This window comes from Neophocaena asiaeorientalis, unplaced genomic scaffold (assembly GCF_003031525.2).
Source record: "Neophocaena asiaeorientalis asiaeorientalis breed wild unplaced genomic scaffold, Neophocaena_asiaeorientalis_V1.1 scaffold348, whole genome shotgun sequence".
Taxonomy (NCBI): Eukaryota; Metazoa; Chordata; class Mammalia; order Artiodactyla; family Phocoenidae; genus Neophocaena; species Neophocaena asiaeorientalis.
This window is the reverse complement of record NW_020172672.1, coordinates 1,949,856-1,963,330: the sequence shown is the minus strand read 5'-3', so window position 1 is coordinate 1,963,330 and position 13,475 is coordinate 1,949,856. Positions and strand designations below refer to the sequence as shown.

The window sequence follows — 13,475 nt, the reverse complement described above, 5'->3', positions numbered from 1 at the left end:
CCTCCTGACTCGATTGATAGAGAAATCATTTGAGGAAGGCTCCAGGAGCTGAGGCTGTGGCTGGGCCAGTGGGGTGAGCAGTTTTCAGCAGTTATTCCTCTTTATCTCCTCCTTTTTTAAGACCTTTCCTAGGCAGAGACTCCTCTCGTCTCCTTGCAGCACCTCCTGATGGAATGCACAGGTCGGGGTCCTGGAGAGCATCAGCTCGCCGGGAGAAATCCCCAACCAGAGCCACCGATCTTCGTGGCTAAGCTTCATCTTTCCTTTCGGGCTGTCCTCCCTGCTTCCTTCCTCACCATCACCATAGCAACACAGTGGTGTAAAAAATAAAAGAGCTAAGGCATATAAATATAGTCGGAGTCCCAGCACCTCTAGCACGGGGCCTGAAACGTAGGGGGTGACAACTAGAAGCATCCGAAGGATAAGCGGCAGCCAGGAGGGAGGATAAGTCAAGGAAGGGTGGAGGATAGAAGGGAAGGAAAGGGAACAGCCATCCACTGAGGCTGCTGCCTGTGTCTTCTCATTTGACCCACACCCCCTGATGTGGATGGTATCACCTTCACGTTACTGCTGTAGACACAGAAGCACAGAGAGGTTAGGAACTTGGCCAAGGTCACACAGCTGTAAGCATTAGAGCTCAGATTTTCACTCATGTCTTTGAGACCCCAAAGTTTATGTGTTTTCCCCACCATACCATATATATTAGATGCAGGCGAGAGATTTTGCTGGGGACTCAGGCTTTTTGAGATGATCATATAAATAAGCTGAGGCTAGAGTTCAACTAAGTCAATGGATGAGATTCAGCCTAGTAGGGTGAGGGATAAGGAGAAGAGAGCAAATATATGCCTTCTACCTAAGCAGTCCCTGTGTGTTCCTTGAAGACAGGGGAGAATGAAGAGGGGAGTGTTGGTGAGAGTTTCCCAGGGTGCATGTTGATGTGGCGTGGGTGCGGAAGCTGTTCTGATGCCCTAAAAGGAAAGTAAGCCTGTAAAAAAGGGCATGATTAGAAGCCCTAAACCAAAGAATGCTCACTGTGATTTATGCCGTCACTCCTCCGTTCATTCAAGAAATATTTTTATGAAGCATCTGACATGTGCTCAACTCTGGAGATATAGAGACGATTAGAAAAAATACAGCCCCAGCCGTCATAGAGCTTAGGACAGGAGAAAAGACAAATCAGGAAGTAATTACACACTTGAGTGATTCTTTACAGCTGTGACATGTATAAGTACAGAACAGAAGTACATCGGCCCCCTCCTGGTATCAGTGTAAGGGAAATACAGATGCTGTTACAAATGAAAGAAATCCACTTAATCAGTCTTCAAGAGGATGTCCGTTTTCAAGGTGAGGCACTAATGACTTAGCTTCGACCATGAGCCCATGTGACCAGTGTACCCTGCAGACCCATTCCCTGCCCTGTCTCTTCATAATGATCATGAGGTCCATCTGATAGCCAGACAGATGAGGCTTGCAAAACCCAGCAACCAAGACCCGGTTGAAATCTGCCAGTAAGGCAATGTATTATTTCTTCTTCTTCCAACCCTTGGCATCACTTACATGAAACCAAGTGTGTGTTACTGTAAACAAGGTGAGTCAGGCCGTGCTATTGGCTCCTTAGGGCTGCCAGGGGCAGCATTGGGAAGTGCCTTGAATTAAGCAGGAACGGGAGAGGAGGGAGGAGGCTTTAGAGAGTTGTAAGTTTCTGTGGATCCAAACTACCTGCAAGGCAGCAAATATGGGGGATGCTGTATGAATGAGTTAGAATTAGATAATATAATGTGTGCGGAGCCCTTTAGCTCTTCAGAGTAATGCTGTCTAAATACGTAGTGCTCGCATCAAAGGTAATGATACAGTACTTTATTTATAGCGCTCTGCTACCTACCTGCCAGCTCTTTCCCAGGAATGTGGTACAGATGAATGGGCAAGATCTGGGAAATGTGCTTTGAAACCTTGATTAAAGGCCCTCCGGGCAGATGTAGAATTTCAAATGTATTACATTACTGTCATTGTCGTTAGGTTTTCTTCTATCACCCCGGAGTGTCGCTGCCTTCCGTTTCAGGTGAACAACTCCGCCTGACTGTTACGCACCCTGAATGTCATCAGAAAGTCAGCAGCCCACAGATGTGCAGTACAAACAAACATGTTTTTTTGTTTGTTTGTTTTTTGCGGTACGCGGGCCTCTCACTGTTGTGGCCTCTCCCGTTGTGGAGCTCAGGCTCTGGACGCGCAGGCTCAGCGGCCATGGCTCACGGGCCCAGCCGCTCCGCGGCATGTGGGATCTTCCCAGACCGGGGCACGAACCCGCGTCCCCCGCATCGGCAGGCGGACTCTCAACCACTGCGCCACCAGAGAAGCCTAAACAAACATGCTTTTAACTGAGGGCTCCAGGGCCATGCAGGGCTGACTCTTGCCCGCTGCTCCTCTCCCTCTGTGAACCCAGGTTCTCCCAAGCTCATTTTATTTCCACCACTAGGACAGGAGGATGCATATGTCATGCTGGAAATGAGTATTGCCTGCAAACCTTCTGGTCCCAAACAGGGGGGAGAGGTGGCAGTTGGAGGAAGGGCAGATAGATGTGTCAGGAAAGGGAAACAGACTCTCTTCCCCCACCTCACCCAGTTAGGCCAACAGAGAAAGGGAGCACAGCTCAGGAGAAGTCACGGAAGTGGGGCCAGGCCGGGAAAGGAGCTCGAGGAATTGGCACTAATTGCAACCATGAAATCAGATTCTTGCGTCTCTGGGAACAGAAAAAGGTGTGGATGAGTGGAGACTTGGGGAGCTTATCTGTCAACAGGAGCAGCTAGGATTGGGCTGGGAGGAAGTGAATTCAAATGCTGCCTCCACCTACTTGACCTCCCATGGAGAACTTCTCCTCCTCCAAGGTCAAGAAGCCTTCAGTAGGACAAACTGGTACCATTGCTTCTTCCTAACACTCCCCCGTGGACATCAAACAGGACCCCTCAAGGCCCTTCTCTAACCAATGGGATTAAAATATGCAAATGAACCACCTCTGCAATCACTCTCCCAACTCCTGTCCCAGGAGAGAACCAAGAGCAGGGTTGGATAATAGGGAAGGTTACATTCTGACAGGCGTGCGGCTAAAATTGGGGCGGCAAGTGCAGAGGAAAGATGATCCTCGTTTCCAAACAGACTTCCTAAGACAGGCTAAGGTCCATATGCGGTGATAGGAAAGTGAGGAAGGATGTTGAGGAAACACAAGCCCTCTCCAGGCATACACACCCCTTTGTAATTCTTCCTCAGGCCAGACCATGGAGTTCAGAAAATGCTCCGCCTGGAGCGAAACCAACACTTGTCAAACTCCCAGTCATCTCACCCTCTTCTGACCCTATCCTGGAAACTAGGGAAGGAATAATCCCTTCACTGGTTGCTCTAGTCATAACAATAGACCATCATCAAATTAAGCGAAATTTATGGCTGCCTATCACATGCCAATTACTATACTATGAGTTTTACTTGCATCGCCCCATTTAATCCTCTCAGAACCCCTATGAGGTAGATTTTATTATTGTACCCATCTTCAGATAAGGAAACCAAAGCTCACAGAGATTAAGCCATTTGCCAAAAGTCCTAAATCTCTTTTTCTCCCATATGTTAACTTTGCTTTATCTTATTTATTTTAATTATATATTTTTAAATTTTTATTATAGTCCATTTACAATGTTGTGTTAGTTTCTGGTGTACAGCAAAGTGATTCAGATATATAGAGACAGAGACATAGACATATGTACAGACATATATACATGTGTATATATGTTCTTTTTCATATTTTTTCCATTATGATTTATTACAGGATATTGAATATAGTTGCCTTTGCTATACAGTAGGACCTTGTAGTTTATCTATTTTATATACAATAGCTTGTATCCACTAATCCCAAACTCCTAATTTATCCCTCCCTTACCACCTTTGTTTTCTATGTCTATGAGTCTGTTTCTGTTTCATAAATAAGTTCATTTGTGTCATATTTTAGATTCTATATATGTGATATCATATGGTATATATCTTTCTCTTTCTGACTGACTTCACTTAGTATGATAATCTCTAAGTACATCCATGTTGCTGCAAATGGCATTATTTCATTCTTTTTATGGCTCAGTAATATTCCATTGTATATATGCACTACATCTTCTTTATCGATTCGTCTGTCTATGGACATTTGGATTGCTTCTGTGTCTTAGCTATTGTAAATAGTGCTGCTGTGAACATTCGGCTGCATGTATCTTTGTTTGAATATTTATTTATTTATTTAGGTTGTGCCAGATCTTAGTTGCCGCATGCGGACTTCTTAGTTGCGGCATGCATGCAGGATCTAGTCCCTCCACCAGGGATCAAACGCCGGCCCCCTGCATTGGGGGCGAGGAGTCTTACCCACTGGACCACCAGGGAAGTCCCTGCATGTATCTTTTTGACTTATAGTTTTGTCTGGATACATGCCCAGGGATGGGATTGGTGGATCATATGACAACTCTGTTTTTAGTTTTTTGAGAAATCTCCGTATTGCTTTCCATAGTGGCTGCACCAATTTACATTCTCACCAACAGTGTAGGATGGTTCCCTTTTCTCCACACCCTCTTTGGCATTTATTGTTTGTAGACTTTTTTAATGATGGCCATTCTTACCGGTGTGAAATGGTACCTCATTGTTGTTTTGATTTGCATTTCTCTGATAATTAGCGATGTTGAGCGTCTTTTCATGTGCGCATTGGCCATCTGTATGTCTTCTTTGGAGAAATGTCTATTTAAGTCTTCTGCCCATTTTTTGATTGGGTTGTTTGTTTTTTGGTTATTGAGTTGTATGAGCTGTTAGTATATTTTGGAAATTAAGCCCTTGTCGGTCCCATCATTTGGAAATATTTTCTCTCAGTCCATAGGTCGTCTTTTCATTTTGTTTATAGTTTCCTTTGCTGTGCAAAAGCTTATAAATTTGATTAGGTCCCATTTGTTTATTTTTGCTTTTATTTCTATTGCCTTGGGAGAAAAGTCCTAAAACTCTTAAGGACTGAGTCCAGGTATCTCTGACCCTAGGGCTCATGCTCTTAACCACTAAATGATGGAACAGAAAATTGTTTTCCTGGCATGGGTCACAGGAAGGAACAATGGAGCATATTAACACTTCACTAAAGTCATGACTGAATTACTGAAGTGACAGCGGAGTCAGGTTCCAGCCAAAGGGGACTCCATTCATGCATGTTTTGAAGGCCAAAGGAGTTTAGATTTGTTTGGGAAGGGAAAGGGGAGTGATTAAAGTGATCTTTTCGTAAGTGTAGCCCAATAACAATGCCCTGAAGGGAGTCATATGGGCAGGAATGGAGTCAGGGAGGCCAGCACAGGTCTGCCCCGGCACTGCTTCCAGTATAATCACTTGTTAAGAGTTAAGTGTAGGCTCTGCAGTCAGTCCCCAGCTCAAATCCTCGCTCCGCCACTCAGTAGCTTTCATTAATCATTCATTCATTCCTTGAACAAATATATATGGGAGGTACCTCCTATGTGCCAGAGACTGTTCAGGCACTGGTAAATGAGACAGTCATGGTTTCTGCTCTCATGGAGCTTATACTCTGCTGGGGAAAACAGACTGTACACAGATAAAACAAATATGTAAAGAAGATAAAAACAAAACAGGGTGATTGGATGGAGAGTAGTTGCAGAGCCAATCGGATTGGGTGAACAAAGAAGTAACAGGTAAGCTGAGACATTTAAAAAGGCCCTGGACATTGACATATATACACTACCAAATGTAAAATAGAGAGCTAGTGGGAAGCAGCCGCGTAGCACAGGGAGATCAGCTCGGTGCTTTGTGTCCACCTAGAGGGGTGGGATAGGGAGGGTGGGAGGGAGACGCCAGAGGGAGGGGATATGGGGATATATGTATAACTGATTCACTTTGCTGTACAGCAGAAACTAACACAACATTGTAAATCAACTATACTCCAATAAAACTTTTTTTTAAATTCAAGCTAAAAAAAATAATAAAAAAAATTTTAAAGTCCCTGGTGAAGGAGGAGGAAAGTCCCAGCCAGAGGAAACAGTGCAAAGGCACTGAAGCAGGAATGAGGTTGATGCATTTGAGAAAATGGAAAGGAGGTGAGCACAGCTTGGGCAGAGTGGATGAAGAGTGGTAGGAGGTAAGCTGGGGGCAAGCCAGGCTGAGCTCTGCAGACCCCTTAAGTTCCTCAGGGTGGTTCTGGAGCCTGCAGCGTCAGTGTCGCCGGAAACTTGTTCGAAATGCAAATTCTCGGGCACTACCGCGAGACCTCTTGAATCGGAAACAATGGGGATGGGGCCCAGCATTCTGTGTTTCATCAAGCCCTCTTGATGATTCTGAGTATGCGGAGGTTTTAGAACTCAGGGCTCGATTATGCAGTTTTAATTTTATTCTAAGTGTACTGGGAACCCACTAAGGGTTTAAGTACAGGGGAGTGGCATGTCATGATTTTCTTTAAAAAATTTTTAAAAGCCCCGTGACGGTTGAGCAGAGAATGGACTCTAATTTGGCAAGAGGAATGGAAGCAGGGAGGCAGTTTGGGTTAGGTGGCTATTGCAAGGGTCCTGGCCAATGGTGACAGTGGTTTGAACGGGGTGTGTGGCAGCAGGGAGAGCTGGACCATGCCTGACAAGGGCAGGGGGCAGAAGCTAGGACCACAGAGAACTGGCTGCCACTGTCCAGAGGACGGTTCAAAAGCAGTGTCTTCAGAGAAGACATTCTGCCCTCCCAGTCTCCTCCCTTTTGCCTAAGATTAGGGAGTTCAAAGCAGAGATCAGGCCTGTCTCAAGAGGACAGGGGCTTCCTCTGGTGCATAGACACAAGTGATGGGGGAGCAGTGATGAAGGATGGACTCTGAAAGGCTGAGGAAGTTGGGTGGCTTCCCGAGAGGCCTAAGGGGTTAGTTCCAGAGGGTGAAGTAGGAGCCCTACACATCACACACACACACACACACACACACACACACACATTTGAGTGAGACCTGTAGTTTCCAAAAGCAAGGGTTGTGCTTTTTTGCTCATGTCATTATCCACAAAAATCCCAAGAGAGAAATAAGGCCTCCTGTATAGGCTCAGAGAGGGTGAATGCCTTAGGAGAAGACAGCAAATAAGAAGCAGCAGCAGAATTCAGACTCCCGTCGTTTGCTTCCAAGCCTAACACCCTCTCCGTTATCCCACAAGGCACCAAATGACCCCTGGAATGAATTAGGATTAGGGTGAGGTGAGTCATGCAAGTACAGGGTGGGTCCTGTCTTTATTTATAATTTTGGTATTTTGTTCATTATGGATTTTTTACATTAATTCTTTTTTTTTAATGTTGCAATAAAATATTACTTATCTTGATTACTGAGTTGCCTGGTGGACCCTTAACTTTTGCACCTCTCCCCTGCTTGCCTCATCCCGGTTCTAGCCCTGGATCTGTTACACGATTCTGTATCAGCCTCTTGTATTGACCATTAGCCGCACTTCAGACCTTTAACACAAAGCAAATAGGATTTCCATTCCCCTCACCCTTGGGAAAAGCTCACCTGCAGATTTTAGACTCTATTCCTCGAGAAGTTTGCCTACTATGTTCCTGCCGAGATCACCAGTTAGCAATAGGCTAGGTCCTCACATTGGAGTGGAGGGTACGGTGCTCAGCACTGCTGCCCTGAGCTGGGGCCAGGACTCAGCCCTGCCGACTCCCACCCTTTGAGAGCCTGGGCCCCATCTTCTTTCTAGGTGGTGCAAAACAAGAATTTGCTTTTTGGCAGGTAGAAGAAGGGAAGAACCCTGAACTGGAAAAACAGGTCATTTAGACATCTCACAGGCAGGGAATTCCCAGGTTGTCCAGTGGTTAGGACTCTGCACTTCCACTGCAGGGGGCACGGGTTCGATCCCTGGCAGGGGAACTGAGATCCCGCATGCTGCACGGCCAAAATAAAATAAAGTCAGCTAGTCTTTTTTTTGAAAAAGTCTTATAGGCAGAAATTTCTGACAACCCTTTTGGGACACACAACGCAATGCACCAAAAATGGTGACAATGGTTGACAGGTAACCTGGATGCTCTCCTCTCATCCAGGGCCACTGCATCGCACAACCCCAGGGCCAGCGTTCCTCTGGATATCTACGTGAATGGATGGAATGCTGCAGCTCTGCCTTAGCTTAGTACTGGATTGATTCAGTCAACAAAACGCTTGTAGGATCAGCTCATCTTCCATGTAGTTAAGTCACTAATTGAAGGAGTTTCTCTACTCAGACCTGGGACAGTAATCTTTCCTGGACTTGCTATTCACTGGGATCTCTAGAAATTATCCACCGGAAGGATGGGCTTTATAAGTGCTCGAGTGGACAGGAATGTGAGGTGGAAGGCGGAGCTTTGACTGTGTTTGACTCAGGTCCTGAAGAGCCAGCTCTTCTCTCTTTCTAATTTTTAGACGCTTTTTCTTGGACTTGAATTTTCACATCTTTACAGTACAAACTTCTCTCCTTTCTGCTTGGATCAAAATCATTCTGAAAAAATGAGATCCCCAGCAGAGAGAGAAAACAAGACAGTGAGACCCAGTATCTCCAAAGCCATGAATCAGATAACCAGTCACTTGTTCTCTTCGGAGCTGGAGCAGACACACTGTTAAAAAAATGATTTTATAGATTATTCTCACTACCTTTCCGAGACAGGGATTTATCAATTTCAAGACGCAGAAGTGGTTTATTCCCAGATCATCGGTGTTTTTTTTTTTTTTTTTACTCCCCCTGTTGACTTAGAAGAGGAAGAGAATTGGAGCTGTGAATCGTCCTCTCTCTCCACCCCACTCCCTTGGGGTGAGGCAGGGCACACTTGGAACCCGAATAGGCCTGTAGGGAACTGAGTCACGTATGGAACTGAGACCCACACATGTCCACTGCCATGGGGATTGGAAATTTAATTCCCCTTTGAGGATAACTAAGCAGGGCCCCTACAGAGATTACTTTCAAGAAGGCCAGATTCTCCCTCTAATGTACAGTGGAACGTTCCTTACCCTCACCTCACCCCGTCATAGCCCCACTCATATGCACACACACACAATCAGGAATCAGGATGTATGGAGGGACATTACAGAGAGCATCTAATTCCTGGAATGAAGGGTCCAGTCCTTATCCTCTATGAAAAGGTAGAGGGATAAAAATTTGTGATTTCAAATCTTTTCTACCCTGTAGAGCTGCTCCGTGAGGCATGACAGCCTTCAAAAGAAAGGGTGCCTATTTAAAAGACCTAAGAAATTAAAAGTTCTCCTCATTTTGCCCTGGACTTTGGGAAGCAGAATGAGTGGCCCCTTTGGGATTTTGGGCACCATTTTGTCTCTGACCATACCCTGAAGCCTTAGGTTCGTGATCATACAGTCATTTCAGATGTCCTTTACCCTTTAGCCACGGGTAAGAGGCTCGCTCTTCAGGTGTGGGAAAAGTGGGGATTAGGAGAGCAAGGGAATCAGTCATGAGTTACGGTGCCCAGTGATGAGCCCAGACATTCCCAAATGGACAGAATGCACGTCAAGTCCTCAGATATGTGGGTGCGCACCCATCGACTTGCCCAGCAGTGGGGTCTTAATTGTCAGTGGAGACAGAATGTTCCTGCATTTTGCCTAGGGGAAGCCACATCCTTGTGGGTTTTCCCTGATCGGCACAGCTAGTCGTAGGTATGGAGAAGTTGCAAGCAGCAGCGGGCTCATCAGAAGGGTCCAGAATAGATGCCAAAGCAGCAAAGGTCATTTGTGTACGCTCCTCCTTACAGACCCACATATCCTTCCCTCCCACTCTGTACCTCCCTGGCCACTCCCCCAGGTTGCAGAAAGTTCTTCAATGAAACCCATGTCTCTGCCTCCACCTGTCCCATATTCTTGTTGGTTCAGGCACGTGTGTGGCTTAATGAATTAGGCAAAAGTCTGCCAAGCAGGACTGCCATGTACAGTTGTGCAGGTTGTGCACTGCATAAATATCCTCAAGTGGAGGCTGAAAATCTAGCCAGCACTCTCCACACCAAGCCCAGTGCCCTGACGTGCTGCTCTGCAAGCCGGAGGAAGGCGCTCTCTCCTCACCAAGCTGTGTGTCTCCAGGGCTGTATCTTTTCTCCGTTTTTCGCAAAGGCGCCTTAGAGCCTAACAGTGGCCCTGCCATCAGGATGACATAGTCTGATTACAAAATAGACACTGCAAGACAGTTCTAAGAGATTCTCTGGCTCAGTTCCTGACTTTATAAAATTTTAAAAGGCTTTCATATTAGTTGCCTATTGCTGTGAAACAGTGTGTCATAAACTTAGAGATGTAACACAATACCTATCTCACAGTTCTAGAGCTCAGAAGTCCAGGCATGGCCATGGCTGAGTTCTCTGCTCAGGGTCTCCCGAGGCTGAAATCAAAGTTTGGGTGGCTGGGCTCTTATCTGGAAACTCTGGGGAAGTGTCTGCTTCCAAGCTCATTCAGGGTGTTGGCAGAATCCAATTTCTTTTGGCTTTAGGTCTAAGGGCCCCCATCCTTGCTGTCTGTCATCCAGGGACCACTCTGCTTCTTGAGGCTGCCTGCATTCCTCCATCTTGAAACCAGAAACAGCATGTTGAGTCCTTCTCATGCTTCAAAGGGATTCATGCATGAATCCCTCTGGCTTCCTCTTCTTCAGCCAGAAAAAAAGCTCTCTGCTTTTAAGGACCCCTGTGATTAGGTCAGGCCCACCTGGATAATCTCCCTATTTTAAGGTCAACTGTATCGTATAACATAACATATCACATAACATTATGGAGGTGGTATCATATTCACAGGCTCCAGGGATTAGGGCAGAACATCTTTGATGGGACATTTTAGTTTACTTATTTTTTTATTGAAGTATAGTTGATTTACAGTGTTGTGTAAGATGGGACTTTTTTTTTTTTGGTTTTGAACCTATAATAAAAGTAAAAAATGAATGCAGAAGAACACAATGCTAAAAACTTAGTATGAATGTGTGTCTCACTAGATGTTCAAATCTGGTATAGTGCAAATTTTGTTCATACTATTTTGCACTTTTACAAACTCAAATCACTTTGGTTCCTATACTTGCTATAAAGTATTGGCAACAAAATTCTTCAGATTCACGTCTTTTGGCTACATTGTTTCTAACAGATATAGATTTTTTTTTTTTTCGGTACGCGGGCCTCTCACTGTTGTGGCCTCTCCCGTTGCGGAGCACAGGCTCCGGACGCGCAGGCTCAGCAGCCATGGCTCACGGGCCCAGCCGCTCCGCGGCATGTGGGATCTTCCTGGACCGGGGCACGAACCCATGTCCCCTGCATCGGCAGGCGGACTCTCAACCGCTGCGCCACCAGGGAAGCCCCAGATATAGATTTATTTCCAGTTTAAGAGAAAAAATACTTACAGTTTGTGCATGATCAAGTATATTTGAAAGATTCAACAACTGCTTTCCTCTAATAACTTCTGGCTTTTCATAAAATGCAGACACATCCTCCTTGAAAAATCTTTTCACGTGGCTGATCATTTTCGTTTTCAGAAAATGTATAAGGGGTCATTGCAAAGTTCAGAATGATCCTTTTCTTTTAAACAAAATTCCTCTAAAACAAATTAGCTGCAGTCGACTAAAATTTACCCCAGGATATTTTCCTCAAAATAAAACCAAACCACAACAAGCACCATCACGCAAGTGGAGCCGAGGGCGCAGTCCACAGCCACTGGCAGTGGCTCCACCTAAGAGGGGACATTTTAGAAATTCAATCTACCGCAGCCTCGTCACCCACCCACATTCCTTTTAAAAGCCAAATCTTTGAGCCTTTTTTTTCCCCCAAAGACCTGTTTGAATAAGCTCATTCAGATAGCTACCCATTTTGAGCAAACACTAGCATGTGGTAAAATAATTTGTAAATCGATCAGAACTACCTTTTCTCAACATAACCTCTCTCGAACGTGTTGGCAGAAGCTGACACTGTCAGTGGTCAGCTGGAACTGGCTCCTACCAGTTCAGAAGACCTGATTGTTAAGTGTTGAAGATTTTTGCAAGCTGGTTGTTCAAACAAATAGTACCTTAAAATTGACTCTAGTGGGAGTATTTACACCATGGAAGGCATCACCCCAAATCAGGGCTCCTTTTTTTTTTTTTTTTCCAATGAGCACGTTTACCAGCATACCACTGGGTGTCGACCTTTCTTTACAGGTCATCTCCTTGATCTCCTGTAGCACGCAGAATCCTTTCCACAGCCTTTCTCATGCATGGTCATCACCCTAGCCACCAGGAAAGGGGAGATAACTCCCTTTTAAATCAGTTCATCTCTTTGATGTAATGGCATGTGGTAGAGTTGAATTCTGCCTCCCCTTCAATGGACTCAGTCCTTTGGACGAACCACTTGCGACAGCCCCAGAACCATTTGGAGTGGGCGCCGTCTCCCTCAGGAGACATCTTTCCTCCGGAATCACTTATCAGATCCCAGTTAGAAGCTCAGTCTTTAGAGCCACACTGTCTGAGTTCAAATTCCAGCTCTGCCACTCATTTACCTGTGACCTTGGGCTAGTCTCAACTTTTCTGAGCCTCTGGTTCCTCATCTATAAAAACAGTACCTACCTACATGGGTTACGGTGAAGACTAACTAAATGAGATGATGTATGCACCTTGCCTGACAGGTACCTACCTTTTGGGTTTGTTGTGAAGATTGAATTATTTAATATAACTAAAGTGCCAGAATAGAACAGTGCCTGGCATAAAGGAAGCACTATTAAATATCAGTCAGATATCAATTTGAAGCATGGTTTCTAGACTCTTCATCATCTTAGTCTCCCTGTTCTGGGTGCTCTCCAATTTCCCTCTCAAAATGTACTGTCAGAATGGACCTAACTCCAGTCTTTGGCTGAAATGCCCTCTCCCTGACTGGCAGTAGTTTTTGAGTAGCTGCCTCCTTTTCCCTAAGTTTTTAGTAGAGTCAGAGAGAATTTCCCCAAAAGTACTGGGCCCTGGACCAGCAGCATAGGATTACCGAGGTTACTTGTTAGAAATGCAGACTCTCAGGCCCCACACCAGACCTACCTAATCAGAATTTGCGTTTTAACAAGATTCCCAGGGAAAACATATGCACACCAAAGTTTGAGAAGCGCTGTTTTCGGGGACCCTATGCCACACCTATGTTCAAGAGAAAAATCGGTGAAAGCATCCTAAGCCTTCTCACGAGACGTGGAGCTTTTCCCCCAGACCTCTGTAGGGGTCGGGGGAGTGTCAGTGTTGGGTTGTCAGGCTGCAATTGGAGGCGGGAGTGCTTTTTCAGCCCTGATTCAAAGCCAGAAACTTGACAAAGAAAGAGATGGGGGCCGCTGGCACCAACAAGGGAGATAAAAAGGACTAAAAGAAGAACCCAACACGGATGTGAGCCTTCTGGAAGCTCCCACAGAAAGGCTGACAGTTCTGCTGCCAGCTCCGTCCTGCAGCCCCAGGTCAAGGAAGCTTTGTGGGCATTAGGTGGCCTGGAACACTCAGGATAAATTTAGAAGT

At 45.6% G+C, this 13,475-nt stretch overlaps 1 protein-coding gene across 9 annotated transcripts in view; it reads left to right on the top strand.

Annotated features, from left to right (window-relative positions):
• Positions 1–13,475, top strand: part of SLC8A3 (solute carrier family 8 member A3) — a 125,212-nt gene that overhangs the window by 91,069 nt on the left and 20,668 nt on the right. The gene's annotated exons all lie outside the window — the stretch shown is intronic.